This window comes from Rhinatrema bivittatum, unplaced genomic scaffold, assembly GCF_901001135.1.
Source record: "Rhinatrema bivittatum unplaced genomic scaffold, aRhiBiv1.1, whole genome shotgun sequence".
Lineage (NCBI taxonomy): Eukaryota > Metazoa > Chordata > Amphibia > Gymnophiona > Rhinatrematidae > Rhinatrema > Rhinatrema bivittatum.
This window is the reverse complement of record NW_021821245.1, coordinates 60,686-84,846: the sequence shown is the minus strand read 5'-3', so window position 1 is coordinate 84,846 and position 24,161 is coordinate 60,686. Positions and strand designations below refer to the sequence as shown.

The 24,161-nt window shown below is 46.9% G+C and overlaps 3 non-coding genes across 3 annotated transcripts; all 3 read right to left on the bottom strand.

The window, feature by feature from the left end:
• Window positions 1-933: 933 nt before the first annotated feature.
• Window positions 934-1,006, bottom strand: TRNAV-CAC. Its single transcript has one exon. It is a non-coding gene; the product is annotated as a tRNA-Val (tRNA).
• A 1,905-nt stretch (window positions 1,007-2,911) lies between these two features.
• On the bottom strand, window positions 2,912-2,984 carry TRNAV-CAC. Its single transcript has one exon. It is a non-coding gene; the product is annotated as a tRNA-Val (tRNA).
• Window positions 2,985-4,879: 1,895 nt separating this feature from the next.
• On the bottom strand, window positions 4,880-4,952 carry TRNAV-CAC. Its single transcript has one exon. It is a non-coding gene; the product is annotated as a tRNA-Val (tRNA).
• Between the last annotated feature and the right edge of the window lie 19,209 nt (window positions 4,953-24,161).

Below are 24,161 nucleotides of genomic sequence, written 5' to 3'. Positions count from 1 at the left end.
TCATCACAGCTATCTGTGAACTTAACCTTTAGCAGCTCCAGCTGCCTTTTCACACTTACCTCAGTTATCAATAGGCTATACTCTAATGCTATTACCACTCTCTCCACATCATTTCCTGACTAACCCAGTGCCTTCTCTATGTTCCCCATATATTTTATCCATCTCATTCAAAAGAGTATTCACTTAGGAGCAGAGCTGTGTATATCACAGCGCAGCCATGACTCTTCAATGGTCTCTTCTGTTGCTGACTTCAGGAGGGCTAAGAGAATGAATCAACATAAACTGTAAACTCAGGATCAGCCGAGAAGGAAGCAGAGATCGGAAGCAGGTGATTTCCCAGCGGATGCTGTCTCTCTGAAATGTCATTTCCAGAAACTTTATTTCTTTTGCTGTCATGTCGGATTTCTTGGCTTTCTAGCACCCTAAGTATCACCTCGATTAAATAGTCCTTTGAGCACCACAGCAATGATATCAACACACCCACTGTTATCGTCGAGGCTGTGTTATGCTTAAGTCCTGATTGCTTACCTCCTATCTCAACCTGATGGTGACAGATAGGTGCCAGAGATGCAGGACGTGGTTCTTTCAGCTCTTATCTCTGATACGTATGTTTTGTCTCTACTTGTCTTTCTTAATAAGCTTTCGCACATTATTACGTCATGTTTGGTTACTAGGGTTCGATGTTTTATTTCATGTGTAATATTTGAAATATTTCTTGAAATCTTAAAAAGCACTTTAACATCCACAGTTGTATATTAAGGAATTGAGATGGTTAGCAAGAAATAATGCAAAATGCCTGTGATGATAGGCACTTCACCACTTTGGATTAGGGAGAGCTGCATATGCTCTAGAATGTTACTCGGCATGTCTGTCCGGACGCAGGTGAAGACCGTGAGGAGGCAGAACATTAAAACTAGTGTAAAAACTAGGAACTGTTTCTGCCTGGTTTCGAACCAGGGACCTTTCGCGTGTGAGGCGAACGTGATAACCACTACACTACAGAAACTGAGGCCTTTGGACGTGTGCTGGCGTCTTTCTAATAAAAAGATTGTCTGACAGGGTCATGGCTGTATGAGATTCAGGAAGGATTATCCTTGGGTAAAATTCATCTACCTGCTTGTATTTTATATTTGCAGTTGAAATGCCGAGGTCGTGCTGGATTAACGCCAACTTGCACTCCAACTAGGTTTGTCAGGAGAGGACGGTTAAAGGTAGTGCACCCACCCCCTCCCAACACCACCTGTACTGCACAGGTGGAGATCTTCCCAAGTTTGCTTTCAGTTGTCAGAATGGCCGAGTGGTGTAAGGTGCCAGGCTCAAGTCTTCCTGCTTCCCTGTGCAGGGTGTTCTGGTCTCCTGATGGAGGCGTGGGTTCAAATCCCTGTTCTGATAAGCTCATTCTGTAGTTCAGAGCCTCAGGCTTATTTTTTCAATACATTTTAGGTTCTAATTGAAAAAGCAGACATGACAAGCTGGGTCACACCAATGGTCAATTAAGGACAGTATCCTGATCCCCAATCTCAAGCAGATACTCACCAGCAACCGTGAATTGTACAACAATGACACCAACTTAGGTACCAGACCCTGCCAGAAACCCACATGCCAATTCTGTCCACAGATTAAGCCAGACAACACCATCACAGGAGCCAACAACATCAGCTGCAACATCCGGCCCCTTTCACTGCTCTTCCTCCAAGGTGATACATGCCTTGTCGCTCTGATGTCTACCTAGGACAAACAAGTCCTTCTATAAGGAAAAGAATAAATGGACATAAATCTGTCATGAGAAATGGCAACATTCAGAAACCAGTATCAGAACATTTCAACCTTGCAGGACATTCTCTATCTGACCTTAAAGTAGCTATTCTCCTACAGAGAAACTTCAAAGGAGCACTCCAGGATGTAACTGCTGAACTGGAGCTCATTAACAAAACTAACAGCATCACCCTGGGTCTGACATAGACAATGGCCTCATGACTCATCACAGCTATCTGTGAACTTAACCTTTAGCAGCTCCAGCTGCCTTTTCACACTTACCTCAGTTATCAATAGGCTATACTCTAATGCTATTACCACTCTCTCCACATCATTTCCTGACTAACCCAGTGCTTTCTCTCTGTTCCCCATATATTTTATCCATCTCATTCAAAAGAGTATTCACTTAGGAGCAGAGCTGTGTATATCACAGCGCAGCCATGACTCTTCAATGGTCTCTTCTGTTGCTGACTTCAGGAGGGCTAAGAGAATGAATCAACATAAACTGTAAACTCAGGATCAGCCGAGAAGGAAGCAGAGATCAGAAGCAGGTGATTTCCCAGCGGATGCTGTCTCTCTGAAATGTCATTTCCAGAAACTTTATTTCTTTTGCTGTCATGTCGGATTTCTTGGCTTTCTAGCACCCTAAGTATCACCTCGATTAAATAGTCCTTTGAGCACCACAGCAATGATATCAACACACCCACTGTTATCGTCGAGGCTGTGTTATGCTTAAGTCCTGATTGCTTACCTCCTATCTCAACCTGATGGTGACAGATAGGTGCCAGAGATGCAGGACGTGGTTCTTTCAGCTCTTATCTCTGATACGTATGTTTTGTCTCTACTTGTCTTTCTTAATAAGCTTTCGCACATTATTACGTCATGTTTGGTTACTAGGGTTCGATGTTTTATTTCATGTGTAATATTTGAAATATTTCTTGAAATCTTAAAAAGCACTTTAACATCCACAGTTGTATATTAAGGAATTGAGATGGTTAGCAAGAAATAATGCAAAATGCCTGTGATGATAGGCACTTCACCACTTTGGATTAGGGAGAGCTGCATATGCTCTAGAATGTTACTCGGCATGTCTGTCCGGACGCAGGTGAAGACCGTGAGGAGGCAGAACATTAAAACTAGTGTAAAAACTAGGAACTGTTTCTGCCTGGTTTCGAACCAGGGACCTTTCGCGTGTGAGGCGAACGTGATAACCACTACACTACAGAAACTGAAGCCTTTGGATGTGTGCTGGCTTCTTTCTAATAAAAAGATTGTCTGACAGGGTCATGGCTGTATGAGATTCAGGAAGGATTATCCTTGGGTAAAATTCATCTACCTGCTTGTATTTTATATTTGCAGTTGAAATGCCGAGGTCGTGCTGGATTAACGCCAACTTGCACTCCAACCAGGTTTGTCAGGAGAGGACGGTTAAAGGTAGTGCACCCACCCCCTCCCAACACCACCTGTACTGCACAGGTGGAGATCTTCCCAAGTTTGCTTTCAGTTGTCAGAATGGCCGAGTGGTGTAAGGTGCCAGGCTCAAGTCTTCCTGCTTCCCTGTGCAGGGTGTTCTGGTCTCCTGATGGAGGCGTGGGTTCAAATCCCTGTTCTGACAAGCTCATTCTGTAGTTTAGAGCCTCGGGCTTATTTTTCAATACATTTTAGGTTCTAATTGAAAAAGCAGACATGACAAGCTGGGTCACACCAATGGTCAATTAAGGACAGTATCCTGATCCCCAATCTCAAGCAGATACTCACCAGCAACCGTGAATTGTACAACAATGACACCAACTTAGGTACCAGACCCTGCCAGAAACCCACATGCCAATTCTGTCCACAGATTAAGCCAGACAACACCATCACAGGAGCCAACAACATCAGCTGCAACATCCGGCCCCTTTCACTGCTCTTCCTCCAAGGTGATACATGCCTTGTCACTCTGATGTCTACCTAGGACAAACAAGTCAATCTATAAGGAAAAGAATAAATGGACATAAATCTGTCATGAGAAATGGCAACATTCAGAAACCAGTATCAGAACATTTCAACCTTGCAGGACATTCTCTATCTGACCTTAAAGTAGCTATTCTCCTACAGAGAAACTTCAAAGGAGCACTCCAGGATGTAACTGCTGAACTGGAGCTCATTAACAAAACTAACAGCATCACCCTGGGTCTGACATAGACAATGGCCTCATGACTCATCACAGCTATCTGTGAACTTAACCTTTAGCAGCTCCAGCTGCCTTTTCACACTTACCTCAGTTATCAATAGGCTATACTCTAATGCTATTACCACTCTCTCCACATCATTTCCTGACTAACCCAGTGCCTTCTCTATGTTCCCCATATATTTTATCCATCTCATTCAAAAGAGTATTCACTTAGGAGCAGAGCTGTGTATATCACAGCGCAGCCATGACTCTTCAATGGTCTCTTCTGTTGCTGACTTCAGGAGGGCTAAGAGAATGAATCAACATAAACTGTAAACTCAGGATCAGCCGAGAAGGAAGCAGAGATCGGAAGCAGGTGATTTCCCAGCGGATGCTGTCTCTCTGAAATGTCATTTCCAGAAACTTTATTTCTTTTGCTGTCATGTCGGATTTCTTGGCTTTCTAGCACCCTAAGTATCACCTCGATTAAATAGTCCTTTGAGCACCACAGCAATGATATCAACACACCCACTGTTATCGTCGAGGCTGTGTTATGCTTAAGTCCTGATTGCTTACCTCCTATCTCAACCTGATGCTGACAGAGAAAGCCAGAGATGCAGGACATGGTTCTTTCAGCTCTTATCTCTGATACGTATGTTTTGTCTCTACTTGTCTTTCTTAATAAGCTTTCGCACATTATTACGTCATGTTTGGTTACTAGGGTTCGATGTTTTATTTCATGTGTAATATTTGAAATATTTCTTGAAATCTTAAAAAGCACTTTAACATCCACAGTTGTATATTAAGGAATTGAGATGGTTAGCAAGAAATAATGCAAAATGCCTGTGATGATAGGCACTTCACCACTTTGGATTAGGGAGAGCTGCATATGCTCTAGAATGTTACTCGGTCCCGAGACAGGTGAAGACCGAGAGGAGGCAGAACATTAAAACTAGTGTAAAAACTAGGAACTGTTTCTGCCTGGTTTCGAACCAGGGACCTTTCGCGTGTGAGGCGAACGTGATAACCACTACACTACAGAAACTGAGGCCTTTGGACGTGTGCTGGCTTCTTTCTAATAAAAAGATTGTCTGACAGGGTCATGGCTGTATGAGATTCAGGAAGGATTATCCTTGGGTAAAATTCATCTACCTGCTTGTATTTTATATTTGCAGTTGAAATGCCGAGGTCGTGCTGGATTAACGCCAACTTGCACTCCAACTAGGTTTGTCAGGAGAGGACGGTTAAAGGTAGTGCACCCACCCCCTCCCAACACCACCTGTACTGCACAGGTGGAGATCTTCCCAAGTTTGCTTTCAGTTGTCAGAATGGCCGAGTGGTGTAAGGTGCCAGGCTCAAGTCTTCCTGCTTCCCTGTGCAGGGTGTTCTGGTCTCCTGATGGAGGCGTGGGTTCAAATCCCTGTTCTGACAAGCTCATTCTGTAGTTTAGAGCCTCAGGCTTATTTTTTCAATACATTTTAGGTTCTAATTGAAAAAGCAGACATGACAAGCTGGGTCACACCGATGGTCAATTAAGGACAGTATCCTGATCCCCAATCTCAAACGGATACTCACCAGCAACCGTGAATTGTACAACAATGACACCAACTTAGGTACCAGACCCTGCCAGAAACCCACATGCCAATTCTGTCCACAGATTAAGCCAGACAACACCATCACAGGAGCCAACAACATCAGCTGCAACATCCGGCCCCTTTCACTGCTCTTCCTCCAAGGTGATACATGCCTTGTCACTCTGATGTCTACCTAGGACAAACAAGTCAATCTATAAGGAAAAGAATAAATGGACATCTACCTGCTTGTATTTTATATTTGCAGTTGAAATGCCGAGGTCGTGCTGGATTAACGCCAACTTGCACTCCAACTAGGTTTGTCAGGAGAGGACGGTTAAAGGTAGTGCCCCCATCCCCTCCCAACACCACCTGTACTGCACAGGTGGAGATCTTCCCAAGTTTGCTGCCTGAGGCATAGCTATAGAATCCAGATGGGCGTTAAGTCGTTCCAAGGAAGGCGCCATGGATTCTAGTGTGTGTTGCTGCTCCATGACCTTCTGGGCTAAACCAGGAATGGCCTGACGAGCTGAAGCCTCTTCCGGGTCCATGGCCTTGGTATTCTGTTATGATTCAGAAAGTGGACCTCTGTTCCGAGGTAGAGTCAGCGCTACCAAAAAGGGAGTCAACCCTCTTCGGTCTCTACCGTCGGATGGCAAGGCCTGCTGATGTAGATGTTAGATGAAGGCTTCACCCTGGAAGATCGTGATCCCCCCAGGAGGAGCCCGTAGGGGCACGGCCATTGGGTCTTAGGAGACTCCCTGAAGACTGAATATTGTCTGGATGCAGGCACCTCCTGCAGGTCATGGGTTCCAGACGGCTGGCACCTCCAGCAGGTCGTAATCAGTCCGTGAGTAGATGTTGAAGGATAGTCCAAAGCCAGTCCAAGGGTCGAAGTCCAGAGAGAGGTCGAGAGCCGGTCCAGGAGTAGACGGGAGAGTGGTCCGAAGCCTGTCCAGGAGCAACACAGGAGAGCGGTCCGAAGCCAGTCCAAGTCAACACCAGAAACTCACCACCGCCGGTCCGAAGGTCAGAAGCCAAAGAATCAATCCAACGAAGCAGAGGAGCAGAAGCAGGACGAAGAGCAAATCCAGGAACACGGAACACAGGAACCAAGCACAGAGCTTCAATACCAAGGCAAGGGTCTGAGTGTCAGACCTTGCCTTAAATACAGGAACTGGAGGGAGGAGTCCCAGGAGGAGCCATGACAATTTCCTGTCATGGCTCCTTTAAATTCTCTCTTCAGCCGCGTGCGCGGCTCCTAGCAGGCTGAGGGGGAGGAGCCGGCCCGGCTGAGAGAAAACCATGTGGCCGGGCTTGGCAGAGTCAGCAGCCATGAAGAAGGAAACGGAGAAGGCTGCCTGCCATAGCAGGGGCCTCTGACATGCCCGATACATTGGGTGAGTTTTATTGATGCCGTGGCCGCCGGCCCGACCCTGGTCACGGCCTGCCGTGGCTGGTGTCCATGACACCCGACCGCGGCCCGCCACGGCCGGCAGTCCTAACACACCCAGCAGTACCACATTACCTGTGAGCAAACCAGTGCCACAGATGTTAGGGGTGTGCATTCGTTCCCTATGAACTGGTAATCCGCAACGTATAGGACCATATTCATTGTATTCGTGGGGAAGTGATTCCCCACGAATACAACGAATCTTCGCCGAATTATTCAGCTGTCTAAAGGAGCCAATTTAAACAAACCCCCACCCTCCTGACCCCCCCAAGACTTACCAAAACTCCCTGGTGGTCCAGCGGGGGGTTCGGGAGCCTGTACTCACATCCTCAGCTGCCAGTATTCAAAATGGCGCCGATAGCCTTTGACCTACTATGTCACAAGGGCTACTGGTGCCATTGGTCAGCCCCTGTCAGGGGGTCCGGGAGCGATCTCCTGCACTCGGGCCGTCGGCTGCCAGTAATCAAAATGGCGCCGATAGCCTTTGCCCTTACTTTGTCACAGGGGCTACCAGTGCCATTGGTCAGCCCCTGTCACATGGTAGGAGCAAAGCCGGGAAACGAATAAGAATTAACGTATAAAGGTATCGGGGGTCCCGCTTGCCGAATGCAACGTATCTGCCCCCCGACGAATACGAATCCCGAATGCAACGTATGGTGTCCCTCTGCACATCCCTAACAGATGTTGCTCTTTGTTACTATCACCTATTCATTGATGTGCAAGGCTTAAAAAAATGCTAGGGAAAAGGCCAGGTAGAAGAAGGTTTCTTCTAATGCAGATTTCCATACTAACGGTGTATCCTCCCAAAGTCTGCTCAGTAATTTGTATGTAGCTGGGCACCTGCCATTTCACCTGGTTTCCTTCCTCACCCATCTTTTGAAGAATTTCTTAAGGACAAAATTCCTATATGGATCCCCTCAATTCTGGTCAGCAGCCTGTGCAGCAACCATTCTTTGGCTAACCCGCTGTATCTCACCTGCATACTATAATCAACCAGTGAACCATGGAAGTCACCATTCTGAACAAAAACATCATGCCCATTGGAACCACTCTACATCCAAAGCTCAAATGGCCAAGCACAGACTGCATTTCCCTCAAGATCACCTGTTTAGCTGCCCCCATTTTCTGCATCAAGTTCTGTAACTCTGCCTGCTAGCACTGGGCAGGTGCAACATCATTTTTATTGAGTCCATTTCAATCCCTAAAAATAGTAGCACCATGACCAGGTCCTCTGTTTTGTCCTGCACTAAGTAAATACCAAATTGCGTTATGATTGCCTGGAAAGAACGTATCAGTTTGTGCACCCCACCAATGCAATTGCGCCCATGAAGAGGAAGTCATCAAGGCACTGTTAGTATTGTTATTCCTTGCCGTCTGCGCTCTTACCCAGTCGAAAAAGGTGATAAAAGTTTCAAAGTATGCATATGAGATTGAGCAGCCCATAAGGATGCTCCTGTCCATATACTACTGACCCTGAAACTTAAAAGCCCAGAAGATAGAGATTGACTGGGACAATAGGCAGCAACTGGAAGGCCAATTCAATGTCAACCTTCACCATCAGTGCTCCCTCACCGCAGAACCTAACCAGGCTAACTGCACTGTCAAAGGAAACGTATTTGACCAAGCATAGCTTGCAGGACAGGAAATCATTGACCCACTCCCCAGGAGGACCAATGTTTCCTGCCACCCTAGCATGCTAACAGGCCAGAGGCACAGTAAGAGCCACTGGATACTTTTGTGAAGAGGTAGGGCCAATGCTTCTGGCTGCCCAAAGAATGGCACTACTGGAGTCCTACCTCCTAATTATCACCACACAAGGGGTTAACACTAGGGCTCAGTGACTGAAAAGGTGTGGAATTAACTGCTCTTCCCTCAGCAATGTTGGAAGGGCACTCCCATACACTGAAGCTCTACCACACTGAAGCCACAGAAGAGGAGGCGACGTGTGCAGCTAGAGAAGAGGGTTAATAGTAAACTTCTTCTGCTGCTTCAGAACTGGGAGTGGACCCCAGCCTTGCAGCAGAGGGACCCTGAGCATGCTTCTCTACCTCCTAGGCCTCCAACAGAACTGACTCTACCCACAGGGGTTGAATTGTGGAGGAAATGTACAGGCATATTCTGGGGTCCCAGGCTGGCGACAGCAGGAATCTCCATCAAAGCCTTTCCTGGGGTAGCTGCATGACCCAAAGGGGTCAGTGGCTGATGGGCCCACAAGTTGGGCTGTTCGTACAGAATGCGGTGCTCAGAGATTAGGTGAAGCACAGTGGTGAGGTTACCACTGGATGCTCTGAACAGCTCATCTGGCAAATAGAGAATATGGACTAGAGGTAAAGGAAGAGGGATGAGGGGAAGACCAAGAAGTCCTGGAAGGGGGCAGACTATGGAAGCCCCAAACAAAAGTGTGCGGGGGGGGGGGGGCATAAGTGAGACCAAGGAGGGGGATAGGTTTGTCAGGAATGTCACATGGCGTGAGTGGCAGACTCTTAAGGTGGGCTCACCTTGTTCCCTGGCTAACAGGAAAAGAGGATAGAGGACAAGTCACTTGGCTTGTCTCCTTTTATACTCTTACTTGCTGGCTAGCACACTACTTTTCTTCTCTGTACTATGGTCGGAATGATGTGACCATCACAAGTGGAAACACCCCCTCCTTGAGTGGGCAACAAAACCAAATGAACATCGCCTGCCCGGGCACTCTGCCCCGGGGGATGTCCCCTTAAATTGGGCTGGTACTGAGAAAGGTTTGTTTCTGAAACATTCATTGTGTGATACACTCTGAACAGATTTTTTTTTTTTAGCCAGAATATTGCAGAATATAAGACAAATTAAATTTACAAGTTTCTTTAGAATCCTTTCATTTCAAAAAGCCCAAGAGCTAATCAGATTTTACAGCAAAGGTTGGAGCTGATCGATTATGCAGACTGAGAGGGAGCAGCTGCTGATGGAATTTATTGTTTTGCAAAGAGGCAAGAGATGGGGGAAAATAAATTAGACCAGCAATACTCTGCCTCCCTCCAGGCTGTAAAATGCAAAAATGGAAACTGAAATTGCTCAGGTTTTCATAGCGCTGTTGTACTCTTTATTTTCTCTTTGACCTGCCATCCATCTGTCAATACGCTCAGTTCCATTCGTCTGCCATGTCAAATCTTAGGGCACCCATGCTTGGAGATGGGCAGCAAACAAAGGAAAGTATTCACATTTTCTGAGCAAAAAATGACACAAATAAAAAGAGGGAAGTGGGGAGGATTAAGCGGAGAGAAAAGCCAGAGTTGGAGCTCAGGGGGAGAGCAACCAAAGTACAAAAAGCAGGCGTCAAGAGAAAGCATCTAGAGCAAAAGAAGTCTGAAGAAGTGAGTGCAGCAGTGCAAAGAGATCAGACAGAGCTAGTTGATTGTTATGGTCTTAGATAGGATCTCTGTGACATGACTGAAGTGGTCTATCTGCTAGGGCTTTAAAACAAATGGTAAACTGAACAGAATTGGGCATTTTGGTTTCAGTGCATTTTACCCCAAAATGAACATAAGAGCATAAGATATGCAGTACTGGGTTAGATCAATGATACATCAAATCAAGCCCAATATCCTGTCTCCAACAATGGCCAACCCAAGTCACAAGTACCTGGCAAGTACCCAAATATTAAATAAGTCCCATGCTACTAATGCCAGCAACAAGCATTAGTAGCATGACACCTATTGATTAATAGCAGTTTATGGACTTCTCCTCCAGGATCTTATCCAAACCTTTTTTCAACCCAGCTACACTAACTGCACTAACCACATCCTCTGCAACAAATTCCAGAGTTTAATTATACATTGAGTGAAAAAGAATTTTCTCCAATTTGTTTTAAATGTGCTACTTGCTAACTTCATGGAGTACCCTCTAGACCTTGTATTATCCAAAAGAGTAAATAACCGATTCACATTAACCCATTCAAGTCCTTTCATAATTTTGTAGACCTCTATCATATCCCCTCTCAGCTGTCTCTTCTCCAAGCTGAACAGCACCAACCTCTTTAGCCTTCCCTCATAGGGGAGCCATTCCATGCCCTTTGGTTGCCGTTCTCTGTACTTTCTCCAATGCAATTATATCTTTTTTTAGATTTAGTGACCAAAATTGCACTCAGTATTCAAGGTGCATTTAACCATTAAGCAATGCAGAAGCATTATGACATCCTCTGTTTTATTTGCCATTCTCTTCCTAATAATTCCTACGATTTTATTTGCTTTTTTAGAAACTTTTTATTTATTATTTTATATATAATACACACATATAAACTTACAACAGAAATAGCAAATACATAGAAATCCACATAGGGAAAAAAGAAAAACCCCACAAAATTTAAAGCAGATGCTAACAGACTACAATAAGAAGAACCGGACCCAGAAAGGGAGTAATAAAGAAGAAAAGAAGAAAACTTCAACCAAGGAAATATATAACTTCCAGGGAGAACAGTGTAATATTCTAATATAATACAAAACAGGAGAGAGCCAGCCCCAACCTTAATTCCTTCTACCCATGATCAGGAGCTCGATAATTCATAAAGGGTCTGAGCTGAATAGGACCCAAGAAAACAAATTTCTTTGAGGAAAAACTAACAATTCATTTACATGGAAAATGCAAGAAAAAGTGATCCCCTTGATCAACTACCTCTTGAAGCATATCAAGAAAGGCTTTGCTGTGTGCCTGAGTGGCCCTAGAAAAATTAAGAAAGCTTTGAAGTTTGCCACCCATGAAGGAAATATTCAGAGCAGAAAAATACAATCAGAGAATCAAATCCCAGTCAAAAGTTGAAGAGGAAGTCACAATAAGAGTAGATCTATGTGACACATTCTCCATATTAGTCTCAAGAATAGTAGAAATGCCCAAAGATTCACCTCCAGAATTCAACACAGCTTGAACAGCCTTTCTATTTGCTTTTTTGACCACCACAGCACACTGAGCTGACGATTTTAATGCACAACCTCCAAAAAAATTCCAAATTTTTCAGCATTATTTGTTTTGGAAAATAGTGCACACCATTTACAAAGCATGCACACTAAGGCCTAGATTTTCTAAGGTCGCAGACCTTAGAAAATCCGGCGATAACAGGGGGCGGGGTGATGAAGTGGTGGGTGGGCCTGCGAAAGCCGGCAGCGATCGCACCTCCGCAGTGCAATCACTGCCGCTTTCGCACCCAATAGCGCCATCATAAAAAGTGGTGCTATTGGGCGCGAAGCTGGCGGCGAAAAGGGCCCTTATCTTTTAGCGGTCAGCGACGTCTTCGCAGAGTCGGCCCCAGTGCCGCCCCGACTCCTCCTCTTCTGGGGCCGACTCCGCCCTGACTCCGCCTCCATTTAGTGATCGTGTGCGATCGCTTTTGAAAATGACTCCCTAAGACAGATACCCACATGGTATGTATTATATATTGAAGGTGTAAATTGCACCACTGATTACATAAACGGAATATACACAATTAGTGATACTAAGTCACTTAATATAAGAATTCATTGTGCAAAAAATAATATAACAGGATAAGACAGAGTGAGAGCTGGAACATTCATATGAGATACTGCATATAAGCAGAAAGGAATCACTACTCTTTTATGGTGACCTTTAGTTAATATGTTCCACGACACACACTCACCCTATTTATGCAAAATTATCAATTCCACATTCCCACTTCCAAAATATCAATACCACATTCCCATTCCCATGGGAATATATCTATGCCAGAAGTGATATTTAAAGGTGATAATTCAGAGAAATTGAAACAAATCTCAGTGAAACTGGAAAATGTAAGAACATAAGAAATTGCCATGCTGGGTCAGACCAAGGGTCCATCAAGCCCAGCATCCTGTTTCCAACAGAGGCCAAACCAGGCCACAAGAACCTGGCAATTACGCAAACACCAGGAAGATCCCATGCTACTGATGCAAATAATAGCAGTGGCTATTCCCTAAGTAAACTTGATTAATATTAGGTAATGGACTTCTCCTCCAAGAACTTATCCAAAACCTTTTTGAACCCAGCTACACTAACTGCACTAATCACATCCTCTGACAACAAATTCCAGAGCTTAATTGTGCATTGAGTGAAAAAGAATTTTCTCCAATTAGTCTTAAATGTGCTACATGCTAATTTCATGGAATGCCCCCTAGTACTTCTATTACCCGAAAGTGTAAATAACCGAATCACATCTACTCGTTCAAGACCTCTCATGATCTTAAAGACCTCTATCATACCCCCCCACCCCCCCCCTTCAGCTGTCTCTTCTCCAAACTGAACAGCCCTAACCTCTTCAGCCTTTCCTCATAAGGGAGCTGTTCCATCCCCTTTATCATTTTGGTTGCCCTTCTCTGTACCTTCTCCATCTCAATTATAACTTTTTTGAGATGCGGCGACCAGAATTGTACACAGTATTCAAGATGCTGTCTCACCATGGAGCGATACAGAGGCCTTATGACATTTTCTGTTTTATTAACCATTCCCTTCCTAATAATTCCTAACGTTCTGTTTGCTTTTTTGACTGCTGCAGCACACTGAGCCGACAATTTTAAAGTATTATCCACTATGATGCCTAGATCTTTTTCCTGGTTAGTAGCTCCTAATATGGAACCTAACATCGTGTAACTACAGCAAAGGTTATTTTTTGTCCACATTAAATTTCATCTGCCATTTGGATGCCCAATCTTCCAGTCTTGCAAGGTCCTCCTGTAATGTATAAATCCAATACTTATACTTATACTTTATACTGTATACTTATACTTTATACTTATACTTATACTTATACTTATACTTTATACTGTACTTATACTTATACTTTATACTGTAATGTATAAATCCAATATAAATCCAATACTTTAAAATCCAAGAGGAACTACTACGCATCCAAGATCCACCACCTAGTCTTCGACGCTAAAGCCCTCTTTAACTACGTCTCTAACCTCACACAAACAAGCCCTCCAGAAATCGCTCTCAACCAAGCTAAATCCAAAGCGGAAGAACTAGCAATATTTTTCAACAATAAAATCAGCAAACTTCTAACGCAGCTTCCCCCTAACACCGTCTCTAAATCAACCTCACCTCAGACCGCCGTCAACAATACCCGCTTAGCTGAACTGGAACTCACCTCCTCCATCAAGATCCAAGATACTCTACGGAAAATGAAACCATCCTCTCACCCATCAGATCACATCCCTTCGAAACTGCTCCTATCAATTCCAGACTCTATCTCAAAATCCCTGTCAGACATCATAAATTGCTCAATAACACAAGGATCTTACCCAGATGACCTCAAATTGGCCTCACTCAAACCACTACTCAAGAAACCAAACCTAGATCCTAATGACCCAAACAACTACAGACCGATCGCCAACCTCCCCTTCATAGCCAAGATCATGGAGAAATTGGTGAACACCCGACTCTCAAACTACATTGAAGAAAACAACCTCCTATTCCCATCACAATACGGATTCCGCAAAACACTTAGCACGGAGTCCCTCCTCATCTCCTTAACAGACTACCTCATCCTGGGCCTTGATAAAGGACAAGCCTTCTTACTGATCCTACTGGACCTTTCGTCAGCCTTTGACACCGTTAACCACTCCCTGCTCATCAACCAGCTAGCCTCCTTGGGTATCACAGGCACAGCACTCTCCTGGTTCACATCATTTCTCAGCAACAGAAGATACAAGGTCAAATTACAGAACAAAGAATCCTCACAACACACTTCATCAGTAGGAGTCCCACAGGGCTCTTCCCTGTCTCCTACTCTATTTAATATTTACCTCATACCATTATGTCAACTTCTCACCGACCTCAACCTCAAACATTTCCTGTACGCTGATGATATCCAGGTCCTGATCCCCATTAAGGATTCCCTTGCAAAACGCTGACTTTCTGGAACACATGCCTTCAAAAAATTCAACGCCTCCTCACCAGCCTAAACCTGGTAGAGATGTGAATCGTTTTCCATATCGTCTTAACGATAGAAATCGTGTGGCAGGAGAAGAAAATCGTGTTTGGCACGATTATTTCGTTGAAAAATCGTTAAAATCGTTTTTTTCCGATTAGTGCGCACTAACTCGAGTTAGTGCGCACTCACTCCCCGTTAGTGCGCACTAACTCGAGTTAGTGCGCACTAACTCAAAATGATACAAATAGACACTTTCCAGGTCACTGAAGGTCAGTTAGGAATGAATATGTGTTCCTATTGGCTGGCAGCCCTCTTATCTATTGATGTTACCAAGGTTACCACTGAGGTGATGGTTGGGGGGATGGGAAATGGAACTGGAAACTCATGAACACCAACAGAAAATGAAACAAAGTGTTCACACTTCCCAGGTCAGTAAAGGTCACTTAGGAATGAATATGTATTCCTATTGGCTGGCTGTGCTCTTATCTATTGATGTTACCAAGGTTACCACTGAGGTAATGGTTGGGGGGATGTGAAATGGAAACATTTGGAAGCTTGACATGTGATGATCAGCACTCACGTGACTAGAACTTCTTTGTTTATTATTTTTGTTAGCAGACACGTGCATGTTGAATTTGCCAATCACTGTGCATTTTAGAAAGGTGGTCCTGGCTGGAACTGTACACAGTTCAAATATATGTAATTGATTGTTGGTAAATGTATTTTTTAAGTAGCCACACTGGCACAAGTATGTTTACTTTTCCTCCTACTTAACTCACTAGCTCAGCTTTGTAAGAAGGGCTTCTCTGCTTGAGTGAGGGTCAGGCAGCTCCCCCCTGTCTGTGAAGCCAGCCTCTCACTAGTAATGCAGGGAGGGGGCTGTCTCAGACTTCACCATCCTCCCCCCCCCCCCCCTCACCCACACACCATTCACTAGCTGGGACATGGGGGAAGTCAGGAGTGAGGGTCAGGCAGCTCCCCCCTGTCTGTGAAGCCAGCCTCTCACTAGTAATGCAGGGAGGGAGCTGTCTCAGACTTCACCATCCTCCCCCCCCCCCCCCTCACCCACACACCATTCACTAGCTGGGACATGGGGGAAGTCAGGAGTGAGGGTCAGGCAGCTCCCCCCTGTCTGTGAAGCCAGCCTCTCACTAGTAATGCAGGGAGGGAGCTGTCTCAGACTTCACCATCCTCCCCCCCCCCCCCCTCACCCACACACCATTCACTAGCTGGGACATGGGGGAAGTCAGGAGTGAGGGTCAGGCAGCTCCCCCCTGTCTGTGAAGCCAGCCTCTCACTAGTAATGCAGGGAGGGAGCTGTCTCAGACTTCACCATCCTCCCCCCCCCCCTCACCCACACACCATTCACTAGCTGGGATATGGGGGAAGTCAGGAGTGAGGGTCAGGCAGCTCCCCCCTGTCTGTGAAGCCAGCCTCTCACTAGTAATGCAGGGAGGGAGCTGTCTCAGACTTCACCATCCTCCCCCCCCCCCCCTCACCCACACACCATTCACTAGCTGGGACATGGGGGAAGTCAGGAGTGAGGGTCAGGCAGCTCCCCCCTGTCTGTGAAGCCAGCCTCTCACTAGTAATGCAGGGAGGGAGCTGTCTCAGACTTCACCATCCTCCCCCCCCCCCCCCTCACCCACACACCATTCACTAGCTGGGACATGGGGGAAGTCAGGAGTGAGGGTCAGGCAGCTCCCCCCTGTCTGTGAAGCCAGCCTCTCACTAGTAATGCAGGGAGGGAGCTGTCTCAGACTTCACCATCCTCCCCCCCCCCCCCCCACCCACCACACCATTCACTAGCTGGGACATGGGGGAAGTCAGGAGTGAGGGTCAGGCAGCCCCCCCCTGTCTGTGAAGCCAGCCTCTCACTAGTAATGCAGGGAGGGAGCTGTCTCAGACTTCACCATCCTCCCCCCCCCCCCCTCACCCACACACCATTCACTAGCTGGGATATGGGGGAAGTCAGGAGTGAGGGTCAGGCAGCTCCCCCCTGTCTGTGAAGCCAGCCTCTCACTAGTAATGCAGGGAGGGAGCTGTCTCAGACTTCACCATCCTCCCCCCCCCCCCTCACCCACACACCATTCACTAGCTGGGACATGGGGGCAGTCAGGAGTGAGGGTCAGGCAGCTCCCCCCTGTCTGTGAAGCCAGCCTCTCACTAGTAATGCAGGGAGGGAGCTGTCTCAGACTTCACCATCCTCCCCCCCCCCCTCACCCACACACCATTCACTAGCTGGGACATGGGGGCAGTCAGGAGTGAGGGTCAGGCAGCTCCCCCCTGTCTGTGAAGCCAGCCTCTCACTAGTAATGCAGGGAGGGAGCTGTCTCAGACTTCACCATCCTCCCCCCCCCCCCCCCTCACCTACACACCATTCACTAGCTGGGACATGGGGGAAGTCAGGAGTGAGGGTCAGGCAGCTCCCCCCTGTCTGTGAAGCCAGCCTCTCACTAGTAATGCAGGGAGGGAGCTGTCTCAGACTTCACCATCCTCCCCCCCCCCCCCCCTCACCCACACACCATTCACTAGCTGGGACATGGGGGAAGTCAGGAGTGAGGGTCAGGCAGCTCCCCCCTGTCTGTGAAGCCAGCCTCTCACTAGTAATGCAGGGAGGGAGCTGTCTCAGACTTCACCATCCTCCCCCCCCCTCACCCACACACCATTCACTAGCTGGGACATGGGGGCAGTCAGGAGTGAGGGTCAGGCAGCTCCCCCCTGTCTGTGAAGCCAGCCTCTCACTAGTAATGCAGGGAGGGAGCTGTCTCAGACTTCACCATCCTCCCCCCCCCCCCCCTCACCCACACACCATTCACTAGCTGGGACATGGGGGCAGTCAGGAGTGAGGGTCAGGCAGCTCCCCCCCTGTCTGTGAAGCCAGCCTCTCACTAGTAATGCAGGGAGGGAGCTGTCTCAGACTTCACCATCCTCCCCCCCCCCCCCCCCCTCACCCACACACCATTCACTAGCTGGGACATGGGGGAAGTCAGGAGTGAGGGTCAGGCAGCTCCCCCCTGTCTGTGAAGCCAGCCTCTCACTAGTAATGCAGGGAGGGAGCTGTCTCAGACTTCACCATCCTCCCCCCCCCCCTCACCCACACACCATTCACTAGCTGGGATATGGGGGAAGTCAGGAGTGAGGGTCAGGCAGCTCCCCCCTGTCTGTGAAGCCAGCCTCTCACTAGTAATGCAGGGAGGGAGCTGTCTCAGACTTCACCATCCTCCCCCCCCCCCCACCCACACACCATTCACTAGCTGGGATATGGGGGAAGTCAGGAGTGAGGGTCAGGCAGCTCCCCCCTGTCTGTGAAGCCAGCCTCTCACTAGTAATGCAGGGAGGGAGCTGTCTCAGACTTCACCATCCTCCCCCCCCCCCCTCACCCACACACCATTCATTAGCTGGGACATGGGGGCAGTCAGGAGTGAGGGTCAGGCAGCTCCCCCCTGTCTGTGAAGCCAGCCTCTCACTAGTAATGCAGGGAGGGAGCTGTCTCAGACTTCACCATCCTCCCCCCCCCCCCCTCACCCACACACCATTCACTAGCTGGGACATGAGGGCAGTCAGGAGTGAGGGTCAGGCAGCTCCCCCCTGTCTGTGAAGCCAGCCTCTCACTAGTAATGCAGGGAGGGAGCTGTCTCAGACTTCACCATCCTCCTCCCCCCCCCCCTCACCCACACACCATTCACTAGCTGGGACATGGGGGAAGTCAGGAGTGAGGGTCAGAAGCTCCCCCCCTGTCTGTGAAGCCAGCCTCTCACTAGTAATGCAGGGAGGGAGCTGTCTCAGACTTCACCATCCTCCTCCCCCCCCCCCCTCACCCACACACCATTCACTAGCTGGGACATGGGGGAAGTCAGGAGTGAGGGTCAGAAGCTCCCCCATTGTCTGTGAATCCAGCCTCTCACTAGTAATGCAGGGAGGGAGCTGTCTCAGACTTCACCATCCTCCCCCCCCCCCCCCTCACCCACACACCATTCACTAGCTGGGACATGGGGGAAGTCAGGAGTGAGGGTCAGGCAGCTCCCCCCTGTCTGTGAAGCCAGCCTCTCACTAGTAATGCAGGGAGGGAGCTGTCTCAGACTTCACCATCCTCCCCCCCCCCCTCACCCACACACCATTCACTAGCTGGGATATGGGGGAAGTCAGGAGTGAGGGTCAGGCAGCTCCCCCCTGTCTGCGAAGCCAGCCTCTCACTAGTAATGCAGGGAGGGAGCTGTCTCAGACTTCACCATCCTCCCCCCCCCCCTCACCCACACACCATTCACTAGCTGGGATATGGGGGAAGTCAGGAGTGAGGGTCAGGCAGCTCCCCCCTGTCTGTGAAGCCAGCCTCTCACTAGTAATGCAGGGAGGGAGCTGTCTCAGACTTCACCATCCTCCCCCCCCCCCCCACCCACACACCATTCACTAGCTGGGATATGGGGGAAGTCAGGAGTGAGGGTCAGGCAGCTCCCCCCTGTCTGTGAAGCCAGCCTCTCACTAGTAATGCAGGGAGGGAGCTGTCTCAGACTTCACCATCCTCCCCCCCCCCCTCACCCACACACCATTCACTAGCTGGGACATGGGGGCAGTCAGGAGTGAGGGTCAGGCAGCTCCCCCCTGTCTGTGAAGCCAGCCTCTCACTAGTAATGCAGGGAGGGAGCTGTCTCAGACTTTACCATCCTCCTCCCCCCCCCCTCACCCACACACCATTCACTAGCTGGGACATGGGGGAAGTCAGGAGTGAGGGTCAGGCAGCTCCCCCCTGTCTGTGAAGCCAGCCTCTCACTAGTAATGCAGGGAGGGAGCTGTCTCAGACTTCACCATCCTCCCCCCCCCCCCCTCACCCACACACCATTCACTAGCTGGGACATGGGGGAAGTCAGGAGTGAGGGTCAGGCAGCTCCCCCCTGTCTGTGAAGCCAGCCTCTCACTAGTAATGCAGGGAGGGAGCTGTCTCAGACTTCACCATCCTCCCCCCCCCTCACCCACACACCATTCACTAGCTGGGACATGGGGGAAGTCAGGAGTGAGGGTCAGGCAGCTCCCCCCTGTCTGTGAAGCCAGCCTCTCACTAGTAATGCAGGGAGGGAGCTGTCTCAGACTTCACCATCCTCCCCCCCCCCCCTCACCCACACACCATTCACTAGCTGGGACATGGGGGAAGTCAGGAGTGAGGGTCAGGCAGCTCCCCCCTTTCTGTGAAGCCAGCCTCTCACTAGTAATGCAGGGAGGGAGCTGTCTCAGACTGGTATCAGGGTTAGGGCACTGTGTGCAGGAAGATCACAACACTCCTGGTATTAATAGGGATAGGGCACTGTAAGAGATGACTGTAGTAGATTGAATAAAGATCTGATGTTTCTGCTCTCCTCACACCAAACAAAAACAACACACAAGCAGAGAAGCCCTTCTTACAAAGCTGAGCTAGTGAGTTAAGTAGGAGGAAAAGTAAACATACTTGTGCCAGTGTGGCTACTTAAAAAATACACTTACCAACAATCAATTACATATATTTGAACTGTGTACAGTTCCAGCCAGGACCACCTTTCTAAAATGCACAGTGATTGGCAAATTCAACATGCACTAGCATTTCAGGTGCCTGCTAACAAAAATAATAAACAAACAAGTTCTAGTCACGTGAGTGCTGATCATTACATTACTTTTTTTGTCAAGCTTCCAACTGTTTCCATTTCACATCCCCCCAACCATTACCTCAGTGTTAGCCTTGGTAACATCAATAGATAAGAGCACAGCCAGCCAATAGGAATACATACATACATATTCATTCCTAAGTGACCTTTACTGACCTGGGAAGTGTGAACACTTTGTTTCATTTTCTGTTGGTGTTCGTTAGTTTCCAGTTCCATTTCACATCCCCCCAACCATCACCTCAGTGGTAACCTTGGTAACATCAATAGATAAGAGGGCAGCCAGCCAATAGGAACACATATTCATTCCTAACTGACCTTCAGTGACCTGGAAAGTGTTTATTTGTATCATTTTCAGTTAGTGCGCACTAAATCGAGTTAGTGCGCACTAACAGGGAGTTAGTGCGCACTAACTCCCGTTAGTGTGCACTAACACGATTTAACGATTTTTAACGATAAATCGTTAGAATTTCTATTGTATCGTGTTCTATAACGATTTAAGACGATATAAACATTATCGGACGATAATTTTAATCGTTGAAAAACGATTCACATCCCTAATATATAGATGTGTATATATATAAAATACAAATATGTTTCAGAAATGATGTCACAGTGGCTGATTAATTTATCATATGTGATTTTTGGGGGTAGACTGCAAAAAAAAAAAAAAATCAAGAAATACATAAATTTATAGATTTTAAAAATTCCACACTGCATAAATCTCTGAAATAGCTGACTGGGCTGAACTTGAATGTTTCCCCTTACTAGCCATCATAGAAAAAAATGTCAAATTCTATTCTCACCTCAGTAACAGCTCTCTCCATTACCAGATATTTTGTGAAGTAATACAAAACTCTGCAAATCAATCATTTTGAATATATATAGCAAACCTGCAGTATCAAAACAGCCCTAACTTTCAGAACTCACACAGCAACAAACCTATATGTAAATATTCCACTGGGCCATAGGAAATCTCCTATTGGGAAAACAGAATAAGCTGGACTGCTACAGATCCATACAAATAACACCCTCGATCACACACACAGAGCACAGACCCTCTCCAAATACAGAATTAGACGATAACTTTCAAACCAGCGTGCAGGTGCAATTTGGCGCGTGTGTGCCGGTGCACGTCCAAATACGAGTCAATGTTATAACATTCTAGAATGCTATAAAATAATGTATTATAGAATAGCCTGACCGCATGCAATTGGGCGCCCAATTTTAAGTGGGTGCACGCCTGTGCACATAAATCCTGCTTCCACTGCATAAGTCAAGGAATTTTAAAAGGGGCATGCGCCGCCATTGCCAGTTTCACCAGTTCATCCACCAGTTTGCCCAGTTAACAGGTAGGCCCTCCAAACCCCCCTGGTTTGATAGTCTGCACTCCCCTGCAGTTACCCCAGACCCTTTAATCCCCTGAGAAATGGCTCTTTCTTTTTATTTTTAAACTTACACCTCCTCCATGGCAGTGGGTGCACACTCAGGCGCATAATTATTTACGTGCACATCTCTTGGCCATGCCCTGAAACGCCCATGTCCCGCCTAGAACATGCCCATTCTCTGCCCCTTTTCGAAAAATTTTGAGATGTGTGCGCAGTGGGAGATACACGTGCATCTCTGGGCGGCTTTTAAAATTCAGTGGGCGTGCACAAGCCAGACTTGTGTGCTTATCTCCTGATTTTGAAGCGTGCCGGGCTTTTGAAATTCACCTTTAAGTGAGCACAAAATTAGAAAAAAAAATATGCACACAAAAACGGAATTCTCCTTTGACCTGCCGTCCACTCCAGCCTCTCACCCTTCCCCTTCTGTTCCCTGCAGACTGGAGGAGAGGGAGAAAAGAGAAGAAGAGAGGGACTGGAGTAGGGATCAGAGTGGCTTTTCTTTGCTTTGCATTTTCTCCTTCAGGCTCACATTTTCCCCTCCTGCACACTACCTGGAAGGGAAGGAACAGCAGTAGGAAGCAATAGACTGTTGTCTGCTGCCTGAGATTCAGGATACTGGCCAGTATAGCCATAGGGACAGAGCCCTGTGTGCTCATGAAATGGGACCCCCTGCCTTACTAGGTAGGGCCAAATGTGATGGCCTCTTTTACCTATAGTTAAAAGTGGCCTTGTGCACAACGTTCCTCTATATTGTGAGACACTGTTCTGTAGAATGTTTCTTTGTCCTGTAAAGCACAGCCCTAAAGAATGTTCCTCTGAGCTGTGAGTCATTCATGTGGTGTGTTCTGTATGTTCCTCTGTGCTGTAGATAGAAGGGTCAACCTTTTTATTGAACTAACAATATATCTGTACTGTGAAACATTTTTCTAGAATCTTCAGTGGGGTAGCTGTAGTAATCTGTTCTAGCACAAATGACAGAAGCAGGTGCACGAGCTTTTGAGCAGGCGGCATGAATTTTGAGGACCAGAGTTCACTTCGTCGATGCATTCGACAAAGTGGAGCCTGGTCCTCAAAAGCTCAAGCCTTAATAAATTGGTTAGTCTATAAGTGCCTCCCATCTGTCAGTTTTCTAGAATGTTCTTTTGACTGTAGGACATAATTTTGCAGAGTGTTCCTCTACATTATGAGAGACAATCTTGTGGTGTGTTCTTCCAAGATCTCTGAGACATTGTTCTGTCCTCATGGCATTCTGTGGGATGTCCTCTTCAACTGTTATTTATAATTCTCTCAATCATTTTGTTGATAATTCCTTTCTCATATGCAAGGCAGTCTTCTTAATATGCTGTAGTATCACAGCTCACCAATTCTGGTGGTGGCTAGTGCAGATCTAAGAATAAATAATTGAGCTAGTCAGGAATGATTGAGTCAGTATTTAATGTAATTAGAGTAAACAAAAAAAAAGAAAAAAGAAAACGTATCCATGGAGAGTTCGATGTACAGAATATGCCAGACTGGGAGAACAAAATAGTCCCAAGGTTCAAGCCATCTTTCACCTCTTGCATTAATGTACAGTGATGACAGGAGCTGAATGGCATTTTAATGTGAAATATCCTATTAAACTAAGTAAAAAGGAATTCAGTGTTCTCAGAGAGAGAGCAATCACTTCTTACCGAGTAAGCTGCAGTTACACTGCAGCAGCTGTGACACAAAATATCAGGAAAAGTTGGCAGTGTAATAAATGGGGCTGCTGTAACACGTCCAGCCCAAAGAGAGTGAGAATTTACTACTGCATCCATGGCAAAGAGTAACAGAACTGAAAGTATCAAAGGTCTCACCAGACCTATACTCTTCCACTCCTTCCTCTTAAACTCTGACTCCCTCTGATCATAGCCTTGTTGAGTCTGGCCACATTTACTGTAATAACATTTTCTGAAGCCTTTTATTTGTCTTGTATATAAGTTTTGATTGGTTTGTAAGCTCCATAGGGCAGGCACTGCCTCTTACACAGCACTTCATACATAGGGCAGGCACTGCCTCTTGCACAGCACTTCATACATAGGGCAGGCACTGCCTCTTGCACAGCACTTCATACATTTTTATAAAAATAAAAGGTAAAAGCAGCCATAAGCTTGCCTTCTACTTTTTTTTCTTGCTATCATTTTTTTTTTCAGTTTAACACTTTTTTGCCTTCTCTCTCTCTCTCTGTTGGTCTACTTTACCTACATATGTGGGAGGAAACTGAGAAAAACACTGAAGCCTGGGGATGGCTCTGTGATAGGATCATAACATAACAGAGACAGCCCACTGAATATTTCCTTTCT